Raw genomic sequence first — 21,467 nt, forward strand, 5'->3', positions numbered from 1 at the left:
ACTTTTGAATGATTCTAGCATAAAGCAAAGTTCATTTCTGACTTGTTAGACTCATTATGGAAATATTATTGGTAATACAGAACTCAGGTAAGCAAATATGACAATATCATAAATTCTAAAAGTGACGTGGTGAACTCTAGTTAATGCTGTTGGATACATGATCCCCACGGGAAGTTTCCCATTTTGGGGACAGATTTATGAGCCCTTAAACACTGATTAGATAAGGAGAAAAATGGCACCAACAAGATTCAAAACCCAAGTGGCCAAGGAAATAGAGTTGCCATTAATGGAAATAGAAAGGACCCAGGAGGGCCTGGTGTGGTGGCTCACGCCTGTAATCCCAGCACTTTGGGAGGCCAAGGCGGGTGGATCACGAGGTCAAGAGATCGAGACCATCCTGGTCAACATGGTGAAACCCCGTCTCTACTAAAAATACAAAAAATTAGCCAGGCATGGTGGCGCGTGCCTGTAATCCCAGCTACTCAGGAGGCTGAGGCAGGAGAATTGCCTGAACCCAGGAGGCGGAGGTTGCGGCGAGCCGAGATCGCACCATTGCACTCCAGCCTGGGTAACAAGAGTGAAACTCTGTCTCAAAAAAAAAAAAAAAGAAAGAAAGAACCAGGAATGACTGGCCTGAGAGAAAGCTGAAGCCACATGCTGAGTGTGAGATGTAGAGAGATACTGAGTTGGAAACAGTACCAGGGAGGCAGGTGTGACTTGGAAAAAGTTCTGGGAATCAGTCGTAGTAGAACCCAGGGAGGTAGATGTGATCAGAAAGTTAGAGATGATGAGGGAGCAGAGAAGGATGCTAAAAAGACACCTGGAAAACCCAGCTGTGTGGGGATCGGCCAAGGACAGGAGTCCCTGTAAATGAAAATGAGGAAATAAGGAGAGAACCAGCACGGACTGTGTACGGAGGCCAAGCGAGAGCGTGATCAACAGTAGCCTACAAGGCCTTCGGTGCCTGGATTCTGCAGCTTTCTGACTCCTTCCTATGAGCGTCCCCTCAACTTCTCCTCTATAGTGCCCTAGCCTCCTTGCTGCCCCCTGAACACACAGACACGTCCTAAGTTAGGGCCTTAGCACTGGCTACAGCTTCTACCTGGAGCACCCTCTCTCAGAGGTCCGCGTGGCTCCCTCTCTGTCTCCTCTCGCAAGCCTCTGTCACCTTCTCAGTGAAATGTACAAAGCGCCCTTGCAACACCAAGACGTCCTCGTACCTGCACCTCTGTGACTCCCTCCCCGTTCTAGTTTTCCTTTTTTCTCTAGCTTCTGTTTATTAAGTGTTAACTCGATCGTTTACTTACTAATTTGTCTGTGTAGTTAATTCATAACCGCTACTACTAATTTACATAATACATTGTGTATGTTGTATGGTGTCTGCCTCCCTACGCCGATAAGCTACAACCTTCACTAAGGCAGCGATCTCTGCTTTATTAACCTGTCCTCAGGGCCTAGAGCAGCGCTTGATACAGAGAAACACTCACTGACTATTTGTTGAAGAAAGAATGAACAGGTTGAATGCTGCTGAGAAGGAAAGGAGAATGATATCGAGGCGAGGTCAGTGGATGGACGTTTTAGGAAGTGCTTGGCAATGCTAAGGAGGGCGGTTACCAGAGAGTAACTGGGGAGTGGGGTGGGTAAGTGGGGCAGGGTAGAGGAAGTGAAAGCAGCAAAGATCACAGTGTTTAAACCACAGAGCAAATTAATGTTTGGGCATAAGATTTAAAACTGTGGCATCAGGTCTTTCTGAGTCTGGAACTGGAAGACAGAAGGCACATCACGGGTAGACAGTCACCAGGCTGGCCTGTGAGGAGCTGCCATTTGGAGGTCGGGATGTGACCTGCAGTGTATCCAGATTCATGCAGTAAAACGTGCTGTTGTGTAAAGGGGGTACACAGAGTGCTCAAGTACAACCGATTTTAAGACAGTCCAATTTTTGCAAAATCAAAAGCTATAAATCACGTGAGTCAAGGGTGATGGATTTAGATGAAGACAAGAGAGGAAGGGGAAGCGGGAAACTGAGAAAGCAGCTAGGGCTCAACCCAAAGTACAGGGAGAAAACAGCAGGGAGAAGACACCTCCCTGCTGAGGAAAGGCGACAGTCTGGGCCTGCCCCAGAGAAAACAGCCCCATCAGACGGCCAGAAGGGAGGGAAGGGCAAGCGGAGGAGGAGGAGGCCGTTCTTGGAAGTGAAGACGGCCAGAGGAAAACAACAAGCGCAATTATAGAAAGATCTGTGGAAAGGGGATCTGCTGGAGGAGGAGAAACTGGAACTTGAGACTGAATAAGCCAGAAATCCAGGCCTCAGGGAGGAAAGGGAAAGAGGGCAGTCAAGGAGGAATAAATCCACTTCAAGAGCATGCTCCAAGAATAGGAGAGAACATGCAAGGGCACAGAGACAGCGGAAGGAGAAACTCAAGAAACAGAAACGAAGAAGAAGGACATAAAAATCTGAATGCACCTTCTGTGTGAGACGCTGGGAAGTGTTCAACTGTGTGTGGAATTTGCTTGATGATGGGTCATTAATTCATTCTGCCGCGGCGTGCACTCGCACATGTAGCATCAACGCCTGGTGAAGGTGAGATGCCGAGAGCTGGGGCCCAGGAGGGGAAGGGATGTTTAATTCAGACCCACATGATGTCCACCTAAGCCTTCAGTAGTGCTTAACTCTAGAGAAGCTGGAAAGGGCCCACTAGGAGCGCATTACCTGGTGCAATGTGGAACCTCTTAGGAAGAATTTATAACCCTTTTCTTATGTGGGATGCAAGGCCTCACCAATGAGCTAGACCCGCCTACTATTTGTCCTGCAGAATACAATATCTCCTTCGGTGAGAGGTGACTTTCCTGTGTCTTAGGAGTTGGTAGGGGCAACAATAACCACTCAAGAACAACAGTGAACATCGATTAGGAGTTTCATGACATCAACTGTGCTAAGCTCTTTATATACTATTCACATTCTGCATTCATCTACTTGCTAAAACTGATCATGACCCCAAAATCAACACCTGCAGTGCTTTCATGGTCATTCGTGGATGAACACGGAGCAGAGGATCATTCAACTCCCCCAGTGAGCATGCACCTTCCTCACGATGATTTGCCTTTTAGTTTCAGCTCTCCTACCATAACCTGGGGTCCTTGTGGTGGTCTATTCAGAGGCACATTTTTTTGCATCTTTGTAGGTATTTCACTGTTTCAAGTAGCCTCCAAGCTAGTGCTGAAGTGCTGTCTGATGTTTCTAAGTGCAAGGAGGCTCTGTGGTCTGCCCTACAGAATACATGGTTAGACAAACCTGCACCAGGCATGAGTTTTCGTGCTGTTGGCTGGGAGTTTAATGCTAATGAATCAGACAAATACATTGAATACAGTGTCTTTAAAAAGAAAGACACATAAAATAAGGGAATGTATTGATTGGCTGACAAGTTTTGTGACCAGAAACGCACAGGAACCTAACCCTGTATTTCCGTGAGGAGCGTTGGTTGAGTATTTGCTAATTCCGTATTTGGAGTGACTTTACGGAATATAACTGCCACAAACAATGAGAATCGACTGTATGTTATTTCATTTAATAGCTACAGGTCAATAAACTGATGCCATAAAGGGCCCATTTTACAGATATACAGGCCTGGAAGGATGTTGGGCCTAGAAAGGTTAAATGCTGAGTTCGAGGTCATAATACTGGCAAGGGACTAGAGCCCAGCTCTGACTCCAAACCAGCACGTGGTGTTTATGCTGCCCTAGTGTGAGGGTGTGAAGGGGAAGGATGAATTCCACAGAGTGGAGGGAGGATTTTATTCATGAACAAACATGAGCTGACCCCAGGAGACTGCTAGGAATTGTTTAATGGTAATTTAAAGTAAAACTGGAATTTCTGAAATCACAAGTGGAGGAGGAGCCAGGAAAATACTGCTTGTTATTGTTGTGACCTTAGTTTATACTCCTGAAAGCTGCGTCCTACGGAAACTGGGGCTACATGAGGTTGTGATCATGCTTTGAAAGAATAAAACACTATGCAAATGGTGGCACAATAGAAAAACACTGAGCTGGGAGCAGAAAATTCTAGTTCTAGTCCTAACTCTGCCGGTAACTGGCTATCAGCCTTGGAGAACATCCCCTCCGCAGCCCATACCTTAACTACCTGACCTGGTAAATGATTTTCTCTGCTTGAAATTTTTCTGATGTGGAAACTGTACTGCTCTGCCTGGGTCCTACGTGGGTGACTGGAAGTCCCGTGCTACCTGGAGTAGGCTTGATGTGCACCTTTTCTCTTAGCAGCAACACCAACAGCACCTTCTTTCAGAATCTAAAGTGTGCCAGTTTGAACAATAAATCATATGATTATCCTGTGCTTCACCAATATTTGCTCCTTGGGTCTTCCTGGCTGAGTCAGACGCAAGAAAAACCTTACCCTTGTCTCAGTAGTGGAGACCAGCTGGGGTTACCTCTTCCAGATACAGTGGGTTCTTGCTGTCTGGTTGCTGAGCTGCTTGGCTCTTACCTGCTGCCACGTTCCTGGCCCATCTCACCTGGCTCTTGACTTACACCTTACACCTTGAATATGATATTTCCTGCTGCTTAAACTGAGAACAATTCTGCTTTGCCTTTTGGCTTCCCGAAAAGGAAATTATTTCAGCTGGACTGTGAAAAGAGCACAGTAATTAATGTAGAGAAAAAGTAGTTTGATACAGCACTGCTGATTCAAAGACGTAATATGCTGTAATGTAGTCATTCCTAGTCCTATTGGATTTAAAGCTATTTTTCATCAAATTACCTACAATCATAATATAATTATATAAATACTGACTGAATATTACAAAAATTAATTTTAAAATACAGAGCTAGATTGAGAAGTGAGATGTTGAAACAAAAACTTGTGCCACTCAACTGTGAATCTTTCTAAACATATTTATTCTCTTGCTCTCATGTAAAAAAGTTACACGAATCACTATGTGAAATAAAATGGTCTTCACCATAAACGAAGCAATGATCTATAGAAATAAAACATAAAAAGAGAATAGTTATACCTTCTTCTTTTTAGTAGGTTAAAATATACTATATAATTTTATTATACTCTTAATTTGCTTAGCAAAACGTTTCCTCCCAGATAATGAAAGATAAACTTTAGCTCGGGCTGGATTTAATAATCCTAAACTTTCTGAATGTCATTTGAAAAATTAAACTATCAATTGGTCAAATTCTCTAATCTGAGCTTGTGGTTCAAAATCCTTTTCCCTGTCTTTGTAGGTAACCTTCAGCTATTCAATCCAGAAAATGTAATATGTTAATGATTGAACAAATATCACAAAACTAGCATCCTACTCAAAATGCTGTTTCTCAACTCTGCTCATGGATTTGAAACAAATAATTTCTCAGTAGTAACTGCTTGCTTTCCGGAAAGAGCTATGATTCAAGAAGAAGCGCTGGGGGAACTTGTATTTGTTACAAACCTGAGTGGCTAACATCTATCTTAGAATCCTTTGGGACAATATTGAGGTGGGTTATATTGCCTAGACCATATTTCTGAGGACTTGCCAACCAGAAACTCAAATGAAATCTTGTGCTCTTGAAGCTCTGAAGCAAAGATGGCAGAGTAACATTGTGTCCCTTCATGGCGCCTGCTCCCTGCTCAGAAAACAACCCTGTGAAGACCCAAGACCTCGCAGGGCCTTGGCTGGTCTACGCCCTAAAGAGGAAGAAACAACCAGCATCTTGTATTTGATTTAGTTCAGTTTCAAATATCATCCGGTCTCTGCCAAAAAGGGGCAATTTGATCTTATGAGCAAACAGCAAAAGGAATTTTGCATTAGAGGAGCAAAAAGAAACCTGTTTGTTTGTTAGTTTCTTACACTTTCTGCAAATATCTTAACTTTAAATGCTAAATGTTGTTAGGACACTTTATTTGAGAGGTGTACTAAGTACGAATCTTTTTTATGATACTGGGCATTTACGCTCAAACTCTTTTCTGTTAATAATTTTTCTTATTTGATTATTTTTAAAAAGAAAAATAAAACAAATGTCTCTTTATCCAGTGTATGGTTCCAGATACTTGACTTTTAAATGTTTACCTAAGAAAAAAAGAATGAGGTTGCTATTTGCAGAGGCTGGAAGGATGGAATTTGATATTTGTTTACGGAAGTCGTTGGTGCTACCGCCTTACCTGCTGTCCACTGCCCTACCCCGCCACTTTTTTGTTCTTCAAAAGTTTCACTGACATGAACCTCACTCGTGGGTGCCAGGTTATGATCAAGTGCATAGTTTTATTTTTGTCTTATGCAACATTTGGAGTAAAAAGAAGGTTATGTGGTAACCAGTTTAAATCTTGAACTATGAGCAAAGATTGACCAGGCCAAGCCCTGAGACACACACTGTGTTGAGAGCCAAGACGAAAAGGGGTGAAGATCCAGGCTCAGAGCCCAGCATGCCATGGGCTGGAGTGATCAGAAACACCATGAAGACTCTGCTCCTGGGTCAGGAATGATTTTTTTGTCCCTTTTGTTGATTTTCCACCATGAGAAGGTATGTTTGCTTACCTCAGGTGAGAGCCCAAGTGGGAGTTGGGGGAATATAAATATTTTCTGCCACTGACTGGAGGGCAGCATAGCCAAGAATATGAGCACTTTTGCCTTCATAACTATATTTTCTCATGGTTAGAAACAAAACGAAACAATTTACATAATTCTGCTTAATGGAAATCAGGAAAGAGAAAAGGCAGCTCTGAAGTGTTACAGACCATGCACGGACCCTAATGGGGACCTAAATGTGAGAGGATGCCGGGCACTGAGAACCCCCCGTGCAAGAAAATGATAAAGCAAATCCTCCCAGACATTTCCCGCAGACCCAAGTATTTTCAAGGGCACAAAAATAAGAAGAGTGCCCTTTTCGAGTCACAAAATTGGCACGAATCGAAGAACTGGTTCTATGCTTGCTGGAAAGGTAATTTTTCTGACTGGCAGGAAATGATCAAGGGTGAGAAGCCAGGAGGAAAGACATATTTATGACCAGATCTCATTCTTCTCCCTTTATGTCTTGCCTTGAAAAGGACAGATTGCAGAATAGGAAAAAACAAATAGTCTGAAGCTTCCCAGGAGATGGGCAAACAGCTGTCCTTTAGAAAAGGATGAGCTGTCGGGTTTACTGACTGTGACACCTCACAGAGGTAGGAACGCTATTTAGACCATCACTGGCATTTTGGTTTACAGGACTCTGTTCTCTTTCCCTCAAAACTTTGACGAGATGCCGCTTCCTTCCTGAGCTGAACTGCTGTGTTGGTTGTAGCCTCTCGTCTTTGTTCTTGTGCCTCATGACTCACCATCAGTGCTCAGTGATGAAATGACAGAAAATCGAGTCAGTGATGGGGACTACCTGAGACGGATCAGAAACAAAAGGAAACCTTCAAGAGCCTCTGGAAAGAGAGACGGGAGGGGAAGCAGGGGAGGGAATTTTGTGCTGGGCTCCTGGAGGTGCCATCAACCAGGGAAAGATCTGGGACTTGTCTGTAATCAAAAAGCAAGGCGATAACTCAAAAGTGCTCAAGGAGGGAAAAGAAAGCAGGCTTGGTCTTCTCGGGTAGCACTGGCTGGTGATGGCTGAAATGCGAACGATCACATTCTCGTTAGGCACATTTCTTCAAATTTTATTCCGTATTGCATTGTACCTTATATATGTGAAAAAATGTAATATGAAAATGAAATTGCTCTTTGATTTTTTGTATTTTAAAAAGCGTGATCAACTGTGTCCCTGCTTCATCCAGTTTCTCTTAATGAAGGAAAGCCGGCGGGAGACCTCCTGTACTTGTAGCCGATACCTGTGTGTACACGGCGGCATGCACTATAATGTCAGTTAGTGCACTTCAGTACATTATTTAACAAACAATCAGCCTCCATAAAAGTGGTCTTGAATAGCCACCCCTGTTAAGTGATGGCAACTATCACACTCTAGGAATAACAAACACCCACTCAGTTCATCAAGAAATAATGGAAGTTGGCCGGGCGTGGTGTCTCACGCCTGTAACCCCAGCACTTTGGGAGGCCGAGGCGGGTGGATCATGAGGTCAAGAGATCGAGACCTTCCTGGTCAACATGGTGAAACCCCGTCCCTACTAAAAATACAAAACTTAGCTGGGCATGGTGGTGCGTGTCTGTAATCCCAACTACTCAGGAGGCTGAGGCAGGAGAATTGCCTGAACCCACGAGGCGGAGGTTGTGGTAACCCCGTCCCTACTAAAAATACAAAACTTAGCTGGGCATGGTGGTGCGTGCCTGTAATCCCAACTACTCAGGAGGCTGAGGCAGGAGAATTGCCTGAACCCACGAGGCGGAGGTTGTGGTGAGCCGAGATCGCACCATTGCACTCCAGCCTGGGTAACAAGAGCTAAACTCCGTCTCAAAAAAAAAGAAATAAATAATGGAAGTTTTGGAGCACAGAGATGTGTGGACTCAAATCCCAGCTGCAGAGTAACCACTGTGTCACCTGTAACCTCTGTGAGTTTAGTTTTCCCATTCATATTAACTGTAATTTCTAAGAAGCTATACTGTTGTAGGAATTACATACAATATATGCAAAGTGCTAGCACAGTGTCATACAGAGCTTTACAGCCTCGGTTAATGCTCATTACTGTCATTACAGCATACTACGAGACCATTCATATTTTTAGAAATATAGATACTAGACAGATGGGGGATCTTAAACCTAGTTGGTTTAAAGTCCCATTGATCTAAATATTAAATAATAGCATTCTTGAAAGTGTTTTTCAGAAATATTAAGACTACAGGATTTCTACTTAAACTAGAAATAGTTTTGGTCTCACATAAGGTGACTAACTGGGGCTCCGAAGGTGAGGTCCTCAGACCAGAAGCATCAGCTTTACCTGGAAATTTAGGAATGCAAATCAGTGTGTCCCAGCCCAGACCTAATGAGTCAGAAACTCTGTGGTGGGAGCCTGAAGTATGTGTTTGAATCAGTTCTCCAGGTGATTTTGATGCATTCACTATGCTAAGTTTGAGAAATGCTGGGCTACAATGTTTCACTCATGCCAAAGTAAGACATTTTACAGAGGGAAACAGGAAAAGAAGCGATGAGCCTGCTTCAGTTTCCTTAAGACACGTGCGTCAGTACTTTTATAGCTGGTAGTCCGCCCTATCACTAAAATGACTCAAGATTTTATCATTTCATCATCGAGCTCTGATAGTGAGTAATGAGGCGCAAGAACAAAGACAAGATACGCAAGCAACACAATAGTTTAGCTCAGGAAGGAAGTTTCCTCTGTCAAAGTTTTGAGGGAAGGAGAATAGAGTCCAGTAAACCAAAATACCAGTGATGGTCTAATAGCGCTCCTACCTTTGTGAGATGTCACATAGTCAGTGTCCCGACAGGGAGTAGGGCAGGAAGTGTATGGGTAGGGTCAGATAATATTTCTGAAAGGAAACACCCAGGAGTATCCCAAGTTAGTGACATTTTAGACTGTCCAACAACCATACAGTCAGTTCCTTGGGAAGACTCTGGTTACTTTTACAAAGCAAACCAGGAGAAGTTTCATAATACCTGATAACTATGCAAGACTTTGAACATTTGAATTTCTAGGACACAGTATTGTGCAACAATTCACCTTATCCCATAATGTTTAAATCTACCTCCAATAAGCCTCTCAGCACCTAACACAGGTCGCTTAGTGGAGAGCTACCTTTTTGTGGGTAATGGGAGAGGCAAAGCAGACAACCAGATAATATCATAACCGTGTCAATGATTAGTGGAAAAGGTGGGGGTGATCATTAAATTCTAGTTGTTTTCACTATTCCAGTGGGACTTGTGGGAATGTTAGCAAAATACCAGGGTGTTACGATCTGATTGTGTTTCATCAATTGCCTTGGCTTTTGAGTGAAATATGATGTAAGGACAAATCCTTATTAAATTTGCCACAGATTCGAATTTTTCTCTGCCATGAGGCTAACCATGACTTCCTTTCCCAGGAAGAACAGTCTCTCCATGATCAGGGAAACATCAACAGCGGCTTCCCCAACTGGTGCTTTTCTCCTTCATCCTCACCACAGAGTCACAGAGGCCAAGTCCTTTTCCTGTTAAACGTAAAAAAGCAAATGTCAAACTTGCTGCTATGGTGTACTAACTTTTGTCACAGCGACATGCCTTGTCACAGGGCATATGTATTTTGTTATACAATTGAAATATTAGATATACTATTGTTTTTGTACTATTGAAATCTCGAATAAACTGAATTCTAAAATAAGTATGACCTCAACAGTCTCACACCTACTTATATACTACAGGTCTTTCTGTCTAATGCTGGCAACCTAAGCCACGTTCCAGGCAAGCAACATCCAATAACATTTTACTGCTCCAACAAGTGGTTCGATTAGGAATGTCAAAGATGGCGCATAACCGTCGTACAATCTCATATGATTTTCCACCAGTTACCGAAGAAAAACTGATGAAGTTTCTTTACAGTGGAGTAAGTTCAAGCACACTTAAAAAACTAAACATGTAAGATAACCACAGCTGGGTGCTCTCTGAAAACACAGAAATGGCATCTTTACTTTGTTTCAAATCCCCAGCCCTGGTGGCACCCCAAAGTTACAGCCGTTAGAACCCCTATGTCAACACAGGAGGCTGGGTACATACTAAATCAGCATCCTTTAAAACTGGGAGTATCACTACAGTGGGGTGGAATTTGGGACTTCACACCCACTCCCTGTTTCTCTTCTATTTGACCTTTTCTGACTTCTAAGCCAACAGGAGAGGGGGAAGGGCCAACACTTTTGTGACCCTTCTTAAAGAATTGTGTTGAGTTTTGGAAACAAAGATGGACTTCTGAGGGGGTCGTTGAGGATGGGCTGAAGGCACAGAAGAAACCAACTGGTGTGTTCCTCTCCCCACTAGCAGACCCTTCTTCCTCATTGGTTCAGGTCACACAATCCCCAAGAATTCAAGGAAACACCCAGAGTTATTCCCTGTTATTTCTCACTTCTCTTTTCTTTGGTCTGGGTCAGTGAAGTAAGAAATCTAAAGGTGAAGGAAAGGCAGAGATCAACGCTGAGCAAGTCCACGTTGGAGACGGGTAATATCACCAATGTCTGCACCCAAGAGAAGGGAGCAAAACTCCCTGGGGGATGCTCGGCATCACCTAGGACTGCCACTGTCCCCTGTCATTATTAGCGTTGGTGAGCTCAAGCTTTGAGCCAGGAATTAAATCAAAATTTCCATGGATCTGTCTAAGTTGGTCTTAGTCTTTGCCTCCGTGACGGCTTGTTACATCCTGAGAGAGAGCCTTTGTAAACCCTGGGTTCAAAGGGCGCTGTTAAGGCACATCTGTCTTGAACCAGAAATTTGCTTAAGCCCAGAGCCTGAAGGCAGAGCCGCCATGATCTGTTCATGGGGACTGACTGCTTATTGACGCCAATGTCACACACCTGTTTGTCATTTTCACTTCCAAATGAAGAGTCATGCTGCACATCAGTGAGAAATGTTCAGCTGTCATCTGTCAGCTGTTTGTTTGTTTGTTTTGCTCTCCTTCCACATGAGAACACATTTAATCATGGACCCACTGGGCAAGCAACATTGTGTGGCCTCTGAAGGCTGAGCTTTTAGTTCTCTCATCAGAACAAATGTGAAAGAATTGAATAATGAAATGTGAAAGATTGAGTTGCTTCAAATCTAAAAATATTTATCCCTTTCTCACCTTCTCTAAATAGTATTGTACACTGAATTGAAGCCAAAATAATAACTGCAGATTCTACAAAGTTTAACATTGTTTACATATTCAAATTTTGATTTTGAAGTTCCTTGAAAGGGGCTAATTACAACCAAATCATACAATTAAAAAGTTTGCATGCTGTTGAAATAATTCCATCAGATGTATTGCTTCCAACAGGACAGATTTAAGGTATAAAGACCCAATCTACAGAAGATAGCAACTCGGTGAGACTTAATTATACAAGTTTACTTTTGTTGCCAGCACCTATGAGATACCATAAAAATCAAGTTAAATATTTGTAATAAAGGGTTACAGTCCAGGAAAGACATTTCTTTAATAAAAATAACTCATGAAAGTTGGACTGTGATTAAGAGGAAGAGAAAAGAAGGAAGGAAACGAACAATTGTTAAATACTCATTAGGTGCAGAGATTTCTATACTTCACCTCATTTAGCTGTTCAGTCTTGTGAAGTGGGTACTATGACTCTCACTTTGAAGATGAGGGAATTGAAGCTCAGAGAATTTGAGTAACTGAACCAAAGTCATACAGCTAATAAGGAAAGAACTAGGATTCAAATCTAGATCTGTATGCTTCCAAAATTCATTCTCATTCTTTTTGGGTAGATGAGAGGCCAATTAAAAACCGCCTACATCCCTCTGAATTTGAACTCAGTTGAGAAATAAGACAGAAAGATGCAGATCGAAGCACTTGTTTTCTTACTAATAAAAATGACTGACTGGCAAATGTGACTTTGGATGTGTGACCAATTTGCTTCCTATAGTTCGTGGGGAATTGGAAATCCTTGCCCTCATGGTTCCTGGCTCAGCAGGACCCCTGTGGGGCTTCTCCCACTCCAGGGAAAGAGATTGCTCTGGAAGGTTTACTACAGCGGTAAGAAGATGAGGGTGTGGGGGATTGGCTGACGGAGGGAGAAGTCAAGGCTGAAGCCAAGTGTGCTGAGCTCTCACATGAGGTCCTTTGCTCCTGTTTCCTGGAATCATAAGTGGATGAGGTAGAGAGAAGCAGGGCTGTTCCTTCTGTCCTTTCTCCCTTAGGGAGTGGGGGTGGAAAATTTCCCACATCTAAGGAAATTTGAAAAGACAAAATATGGTTGCTTCTTCAAGCAGACCACCTCACCACACTATCCAAGGGCTAAAACCCGCTTGCTGCTGCTAAATTATGCCGAGAGCACATCTGATCACTCTCCTCAATTCCAGGCGTGGCACTGTGGCTTGGTGCTTAAGGCTGGAGTTTGCAGCTGCACATCTAGGTTTGAGTGCTGAATCCGCTAGCTCAGGGTGTTAAACAAGTTTCTTAATCTCTCTAAACCTTATTTTTCTCAAAGATAAAAATTGGGTGTAGTTGTGAAGATAGTGAATGGCACATAATGTGTGCATTTGACACACGAATTTGCTATTATCTGGACATAATTTCTCCTAAGTAAAAGGATGAACTAATGGCAAGGCCTAGTCTAAGCTCTGAGAGGTCATTTGTTACAGCATTTCAGTCCATAGTAAACAAGAAGAAATGAGATCAACAGTTTAAACAAGGGAAGGCATAGCTGTAGTCTCCAAACAACCTATTAGAGACTGAATTGTGTTCCTCAAATTCATATGTTGAAGTCCTAACCCCAAGTGCCAAATGTTACTTGGCATTTGGGGACAGGGTCCTAAAGAAGTCATTAAGTGGAATGAGTCATACCTCATTAGGTGTTGGGAATTGGCTGGCCAAGGGAGAAATCAAGGCTGGAACCAAGTGCTGATCTCTCACATCAGGTCATTTGCTCCTGTTCCCGGGGCCCTAATCCAATATGACTGGCATCTTTATAAGAAGAGAAAGAGGCACCAGGGAGGTACACGTACAGAGGAAAGGCCATTTGAGAACACAGTAAGATGCGGGACATCTGTAGGCCAAAGAGAGAGACCTCCAAAACCAGTCTTACCTGTACCTTGATCTTGGATGTCCAGTCTCCAAAACAGTGAAAAAAATGAATAGGTGTTGTTTAAGCCACCCAGTCTGTGGCATTTTGTTGTGGTGGCCCTAGCGGACGAACATACAACCCAAAGGCGTGTTCTTTACACATTCTCCATCTTCCATTTTATAGTTTTTTCTCCTTTGGTTTCCTTTTCTTCTCTTCTCTTCCCTCTTTCCTTTAGTTTTTAATTTTAATTTTTAGCCTTCCTGTTCCTCCATCTGCCTTTCCAGGAAGCTGAATTCCAGACAATTAACCATTCGCCTCAACAGCTTGGCAAATCAAATGCCCTCAACAGCTTCTTTTGTGATTCAATTAATATAGAATCAGAATGTAACATATTCCTCCGGGAAAAATGAACCATAAAAAATTCAGAAATAAGGTTTGGGGCCAGCTTCACTGGTTTTAAGAGAGGGAAGGGAGCAGACTCATGCAGTTTGGACACTGGGCAGCACCACGTGGTTGGGCCTGGCAGGCACTCCAGGCTTTAGGTCTTGGTTTGAATCCAGACCAGAAAATCACTACTTTCTAAAAGCCTTGAGGGTCTAGAAGAGTTTGTGTGAAGAGATAATGTTTGGGAAAAGTTTTGCAGAACTGGAGAAAAGTTTCCAGTTACCTTTTCTGTCCTAATGTAGAGCATCTTTGTTTTCTGGGTCTTGAATCAATCCGAGTTGTGTGTGAGAGTAACTGTTTTTAGCTTCTCACTGGCCAGCACCAACACCCTTTAGAAAACGAGCTCAAAGCAGCCCCAGCAGCCGGACCCATGCGGCCGTGGAGGGAGTAGAGCTCCTCACCAAGGTCAGCTCCCCAGTGAAATCCATGCCTTCTGGACGACTGCTTGTAAGTAAATATTAAGCATGACCATTAAAAAATGATTTGGCTCTGACCATCAAATAGGGAAGGAGTGTATCAATTTCATTATTACATAAGCGTACATGACCAAATGCAGCCAGAGCGGAGTCTCGGCTCACGTCCCGAGCTTGGATTTCCCCAAGCAACACCTTCATATCATTTATAATGAAAAGCTTTCCATTTACTGTGGTTCAACACTTTGCAGAATTTCAGGCTGGGCTCAGTGGCCCTAATTTTATGCATCCTGGTATAATGAGAAGATCGCCATGTTACAGAGGCTCTTCCCTCGCAGTTTACTCGTGGAGTCTATTTAATCTGTGGCTGTAACTCTGCATCCCCAGCATCACGTCAGATTTGGTCTTTCCTCACATCTCAGCAGCTGCACTTTGCTTGAAATGAGATGCTCCCATCTCCAGTCGCTGTGCTTTAGCCCCCTGGACACTCTTCTCACCTGCTCTCCACAGCGTAGCTGCTGAGAGTCCTTTGCCCAGGAGTCCAGAGTAAGAGGACAGTCTTGACTGTGCCTGCCCTTGTTTAGTGACAAAGTCCTCAGTTCACTCATTTCCTAGGGCTGCTGGAACAAGTTACCCCAAACTATGCAGCTTAAAACAATACAAATATTATTCTCTCAAAGTTTCAGAGACAAGAAGTTAAAAGTCATGCTGTTGCCAGGGCCGTGCTCACTCTGAAGGGAGAAGAGTCCTTCCTCGCCTCTGCTGAGATCCTGGTGGCTCCTGGCGTTGCGGCTGCATCACTCCAGCCCGGCCTCTACTGTCACATGGCCACCTTCCCTGTGTGTGTGTGTGTCTCCATCTGTCTCCCTATAAGAACACCAGTCGTTGGGTTGAGGCCCCCCCAATCCAGTATTCCCTCATCCTAACCTAACTAATTATAACTACAAAGACCCTATTTTCAAATAAGGTAGCAATCTGAGGTTCCAGGTGGACATGAGTTGAGTGAGAAGGGGAGGGCACCATTTCACTCAATATACTCAGGGACCTTGCTGACCTTGCCTCTCTGCCCACACCCACCATACAGGCCACCTGGTGGTTACTGCTAAAAGTAACGAGCTACCCTTTGTCCTGGATTCTGAACCGATTCAGAAGAACCCTGGGACCCACAAGAATATGCACTATTTCTCTCCATGGAAATTACAGCAGAACATTCACTGGGATTATTGTTTGTTATGAAACAGATACTAGACTTAACTAGCTTTGAAAGACAGAACATGTTCTAGAATATCCGTTATATGGTTCATTAGACTTTAGATTGATTGATTGAGACAGAGTCTCACTTTGTCACCGAGGCTGGAGTGCAGTGGTGCGATCTCGGCTCACTGCAACCTCTGCTTCCTGGGTTCAAGTGATTCTCCTGCCTCAGCCTCTTGAGTAGCTGGGACTACAGGTGCATGCCACCACAGCCGGCTAATTATTGCATTTTTCAGTAGACACAGAGTTTTTGCCATGTTAGCCAGGCTGGTCTTGAACTCCTGACCATAGGTGATCCACCTGCCTTGGCCTCCCAAAGTGCCTCCAAAGGATTACACGTGTGAGCCACTGCGCCTGGCCTCATTAGACTTTGAAGCAATAATTTTTTAAAAATACCCTAAGGATGTTGAAAATAAGGCATAAAGTTGACGTGGCAGTCACAGAAGAAGATATCAGCTTAAAAACATGACAGAAAAGCTTTCTGAAAGTTGTCTTTACAGGCACGGTGAGGTGGCTCACGCCTGTAATCCCAGCACTTTGGTAGGCCAAGGAGGGCAGATCACCTGAGGTCGGGAGTTTGAGACCAGCCTGGCCAACATAGCAAAAGCTCGTTTCTACTAAAAATACAAAAATTAGCTGGGCATAGTGGTGGCACCTGTAATCCCAGCTACTCAGGAGGCTGAGGCAGGAGAATCACTTGAACCAGGAGGTGGAGGTTGCAGTGAGCCGAGATCGTGCCACTGCATTCTAGGACAGAGCCAGACTCTGTCTCAAAAAAAAAAAAAAAAAGCCTTTACAGAAAAAGATAGTGGATTATAAATTGTGCTTGCCGAAGTATCGCTCTAAAAGTCCATTATATACCCGATATATTTTCCAAGTTGAAAATGAATCAGGGGTTAAAGTCACTTGAAAGAAAAATTTTTTTGAAAAAAAACTCAGTTATGCCCAAACTGTAGCACCTCCTCCTACCCTCATACACAATGCCAACTGAAATTCTGACGAGCTGCTCAGCATAAATCTGAAGTCAGAATTGAGATTTTGTTCTATGATACAGAGCTGAGTTACAGTGAAGAGAGAGCAGAGAGACTTTGCTCATTATCCTCTATTAGTCAGACTAGATTTACAGCTCAAAACAGCAGTCGCAGTCACTGACCAGGAGCTTGAACTGATGAAATTCACTTCTGTCTAATGAACCTAAGAAGCTTGCTGCATGTAATTGTTCTAAGAGCCTTAAAAAGATCATTTTGCCAAATGTTTCCATCCAAAAAGAAGTAAGCCAGGCTGGAAACAATCTGGAAAACTCTACTTTTTCCGTATTTCCTTTTCCCATGAGGATGGGAGAGCTCAGGATGAGGGAGGGAGCTGACAGAACCCCTCCGTCTCTGAATCTAGAGATTTGCAAAGAGGTAGAAGAGCAGGTATTGCTAAACAGGCAGAGGGTGTGAAAAATGTGAAGGCAATCTTAAAATTGTATGCGCACTTGGAGTACTTGAGCTTGCCTTGCAGGTTGTGTTAATGCCTTAAACAATGTTTTTCAGGAAGCCATAGCAGATTAGTTACCAGCATGGACCTGAGAACCAGACAGGCTGGTGAATGAGCCTCTCTTGTGGCTCCATGCCTAAAGAAGTTAATTTCCCCACATTTCATCATGTCTAACTCAGGACTTAGAAGAGTATCTATTACATAGACTTGTTAAAAGGCTTCAATCAGATAACACAGCAAAATGAATGGCAAATACTAAGTGTTTAATAAAACTTTGCAATTAACTAGAAATCTTTTGCTGATTTGGTTGATTTTTGCCTTTGGAACATACAAAGACTAATTTCTAATGACTTAGCTAACTCAAAGACAATATAAAAATCGACTTCTGCAGAGATGCACTGTTAAGAAGTACTTGACCTGTTGTTCCTGGCATTGAAGATGGAGGGAGAAGCCAGGAACCAGGAAATGTGGATGGCTTCTGGAAGGTGGAAAATTCTCCCCAGAGCTCCCAGAAAGGAACTCAGCCCTGCTGACATATTTTTCTTATTTCTTTCTAGCATAAATGAGATTTCCACATGTTGTGCAGGCTGGTGTCAAATTCCTGGGCTCAAGTGATCCTCCCACTTCGGCCTCCCTCCCAAACTGGGATTACTAGTGTGATCCACCACACCTGGCCTCCTGTGACATCTTAATTTTAGTCCGGTGAGATTCATATTTGAATTTCTGACCTACAGAAGCACAAGACAATAACTTTGTGTTGTTTTAAGATAACTAGATTTTCGGTTATTTGTTATGGCAGCACAAGAAAATAAATACAGCATTATATTATGTCAAAAAAATAAAATCTACCTTTTCAGTGGAATTTGCACTATACAATGTTTAGGCACAATGCTCAGGGGTTTGTGTCCCTGGCTTTGAGGATGGAGACAGATTGTGAAGTTTAGGGAAAAAGGAAAGAGAGTGAAAAAGGAAAAGAGCCAAGTGGTCATAAGGGAGAGAAGTGAGAAAGACAAATGAGAACAAGAGAGGGAGAAGGAGGAAGGAGAGTGGAGAGAAAGAAGAAAAAATAGAGCAGTGTGAGAATCCTTTCTCTGGTTGGTTGTGTAAGTGATGGGCAAAGCTGCATCCCTGTGACCTGAGTTAGGGCCCAGTGTTGTGGCTGACAGTGGCTGACTGACTGGTGTGAGCAGCCCTATGAGGTCAGCATTGCTGTGTCCATCCTTTCCAGAAATTAGAATTTGAAGATACTAAGTTGTTCTTAAGGGGTCAGTGTAGAATCAGACAAAAAAGCAAACTGTTAGCAGTGTTCTTAGAAAAGGGACTTGAAAACAGACGGGAGGAAATTACCGTGTAAATAACGCAGGAGATTTTCCCTGAAGTGAAGGACATGAGAATTCTGATTAAAGGGCCCTCAGGGGCACAGCAGCACAACAAAATGAAAAGACAACAAAGCTGCCAACATCCCGGAACTTTATCACATTCATGAGCCATAAAACATTACACATCTTCAGGGAGGAAAAAGCAGTTCACACGCTATAGTTTAAGAATTAGAATGGCATCGGTCTTCTCAGGAATAACGCCGAAAGCTTGCAGACAATAAAACAATGTGTTTGACCAGAGGAAGACATACCTCTCTTCATTCTATTTCCACAAGAAAACAATTTCCGACCTTTATTTTTATACCCAACTCAAGTCTCAATTAAAAATGAGGCACTTTCAGATGCAGTCAGTCTCGAAAATTTACCTTTCACACATAATTTCTTAGGAAGCAACAAGATAGTATACTCTACCTAAATTAAGAAAGAACTAACAAGAAAGAAATGTAGGAAGCAGGGGCTCTAATCACAGGAGAAAAGTGAAATCAGCAGGTTGTGGTAGAGGATCTATCCTTAGGAGCCCATAGAAACAGTAAAGATTCCAGCCCGGGTAACATGGCAAAACCCTGTTTCTATAAAAAATGCAAATATTTGCCAGGTATGGTGGCATGCAGCTGTAGTCCCAGTCACTCAGGAGGCTAGGGTGGGAGGATTGCTTGAGCCTGGAAAGTTGACCTGCAGTGAACCATGATCATGTCACTGCACTCCAGCCTGGGCGATAGAACAACACCCTGTCTCAAAAAAAGAGAAAAGAAAAGAGGGAAGAAAGGAAGGGAGGAAGGAAGGGAGGGAGGGACGGAGGGAGGGAGAGAGGCAGGGAGGAAGGAAGGAAGGAAGGAAGGAAGGAAGGAAGGAAGGAAGGAAGGAAGGAAGGAAGGAAGGAAAAGGGAAAGGCAAAGAGAAAGGGAAGGGAGAAAGGAAGAAATAAAAGAAAAGAAAGAAGGAAGGAAAGGAGGGAGGGAGGGAGGGAGAGAGGCAGGGAGGAAGGAAGGAAGGAAGGAAGGAAGGAAGGAAGGAAGGAAGGAAGGAAGGAAGGAAGGAAAAGGGAAAGGCAAAGAGAAAGGGAAGGGAGAAAGAGGAAGAAATAAAGGAAAAGAAGGAAGGAAAGGAGGGAGGGAGGAAGGGAGGGAGAGAGGGAAAGGGGAAGGGAAGGGAAGGGAGAAAGAGAGGAAGAAAGAACAAAAAGAAAAGAAAGAAGGGAGGGAGGAAGGAAGGAAGGGTCATAATTATAGCAGAAAGGCAAAGGATTGCAAGAAGGTTATAGGAAAAAGAAATTGAACCTGATGCATTTCATCATGTTCAGAGGGTATTTGTAGTTCAGGGGGAGATTTAGAAGAGGAATTAATGAAAGGTAAACAGAAAAGGCATATGTATAAACACAAACAATACGAGATGAAGTTGTCTAAGAAGGGAATGACCTCATAGTAGATTAGATGGCTCAGCTCTAAACATTTTTATTGCCATAATAATGAAAACTTATTTAAACACAAATTGTGATAACTGTTTGGTGAGGATGGGTGAGAAGAAAGTGTGTGTGTGTTGAGGGTGGTGTAGAAGAAGCAATTTCATCCAACTGACAAATTCAATATACAACATCTAAGTGTGAGGAAACATCCAGAAACTGATATCAGCATGTTATAAAAATGGAGATAAAGTCCAAAATGAACAAAAGGATTGAAAGTCATTGTCCCTGGAAAGCAGGATTGGAAAGGAAACTGCTTTTTTAAAAAAATTGTTGTTGTTTTGGGTCTTGCGGTAATATTCATGTTCTTAAATTGCATTCATTGATACTACAAAGAATTAAAAAGGTAAATGTAAAGTACATTTGTAATGTTGAAAAAAACATACTTCCCTATAACGGCTACTGTGAGAACTCGGAAAATCCCTAACAGATAAGCACTTTACCTCCACTCTGTATGTGAGGAAATTAAAGCCCACAGACACTACGCAGGTTGACACAGCTATTAAGTGATAGGGCCAGGCATCAAACCCAGTCTTTCTGCCTTCCTGTTTCAGGGCTCCTCGTAATGCCTCCTGACTTCTCATTATCTAGCTTGAATTTGTTATGTTGGTTTAAATAATATCATCCACACAGGAGCAACTCAAAAAAAAAAACTGAAAGTAGGAAATGGCATCCTTCGTTAGGCATGACTGAGCTAGATGAACAGATTCTTAACGGTACCTTAGATCTCTGTTGCACCCCTGTTTTGAGGACACTGAAGAACGGAGACGAACATGCAGGTAAGTAGCACATACAGCTTTGAAATCTAAAGCCTCTCCTAATGGATAAATGCTTCTCATTAGATCATCCTAAGACAAAGAACTGATCTCATCACTTAACAAATGTTCTCAATTTGATTCAGTGCACCTGGGAAATAACATTTCTATTTGCTGCCAAAATATGATTGCATTAAACCTTAATAATGTACCCGTCATGGGGGTTAGACAGGAATATTTTAATTGAGTGTCAGCTACGCCACTGGAATACTCCCGCGGATGTGCTTAGTTGTCTGCTATTGGTTTTGTATGGCCGCTGACTAACACTGCCTTCCTTCCACAAGTACAAGGCATCACTAGACTTCTCCTTGGTAACCAGATATTTTTTGTGTCCTTTGGCACTAGTTCCTGGAAGTGCCATTATGATGTGTGCAATTTGCCGAATTCAATGGCAGCTCCAATTAAGTAAACAAAATCTAATTATGTCAAAATGAGGCTTTGCTGGAATTAGGATGATTGATTTTCTTTCAGGGTAATCTGTGAACACCTGCAAAAATGGCAAATGTCAAGGTGTTTCTTAGAAAACGTTAAAAAATTTAAAAGAATTGGTGAGGGAAATGTAGATTGAGTTGCTGTACACTCTGTAAGTTTGATCT

The 21,467-nt window shown here is 42.9% G+C and overlaps 2 long non-coding RNA genes across 2 annotated transcripts; one reads left to right on the plus strand and one right to left on the minus strand.

Annotated features, from left to right (window-relative positions):
• Positions 1-6,237: 6,237 nt before the first annotated feature.
• LOC144582902 (uncharacterized) lies at positions 6,238-14,088 on the minus strand. The gene is made up of 2 exons (XR_013536454.1): positions 13,647-14,088; positions 6,238-10,070 (listed from the first exon to the last, which is right to left on the minus strand). It is a non-coding gene; the product is annotated as an uncharacterized LOC144582902 (long non-coding RNA).
• Positions 6,333-10,241, plus strand: LOC108591946 (uncharacterized). The gene is made up of 2 exons (XR_001911923.4): positions 6,333-6,516; positions 9,966-10,241. It is a non-coding gene; the product is annotated as an uncharacterized LOC108591946 (long non-coding RNA).
• Positions 14,089-21,467: the final 7,379 nt, after the last annotated feature.

The sequence above is a fragment of the Callithrix jacchus genome, chromosome 5, assembly GCF_049354715.1.
Source record: "Callithrix jacchus isolate 240 chromosome 5, calJac240_pri, whole genome shotgun sequence".
NCBI lineage: Eukaryota > Metazoa > Chordata > Mammalia > Primates > Cebidae > Callithrix > Callithrix jacchus.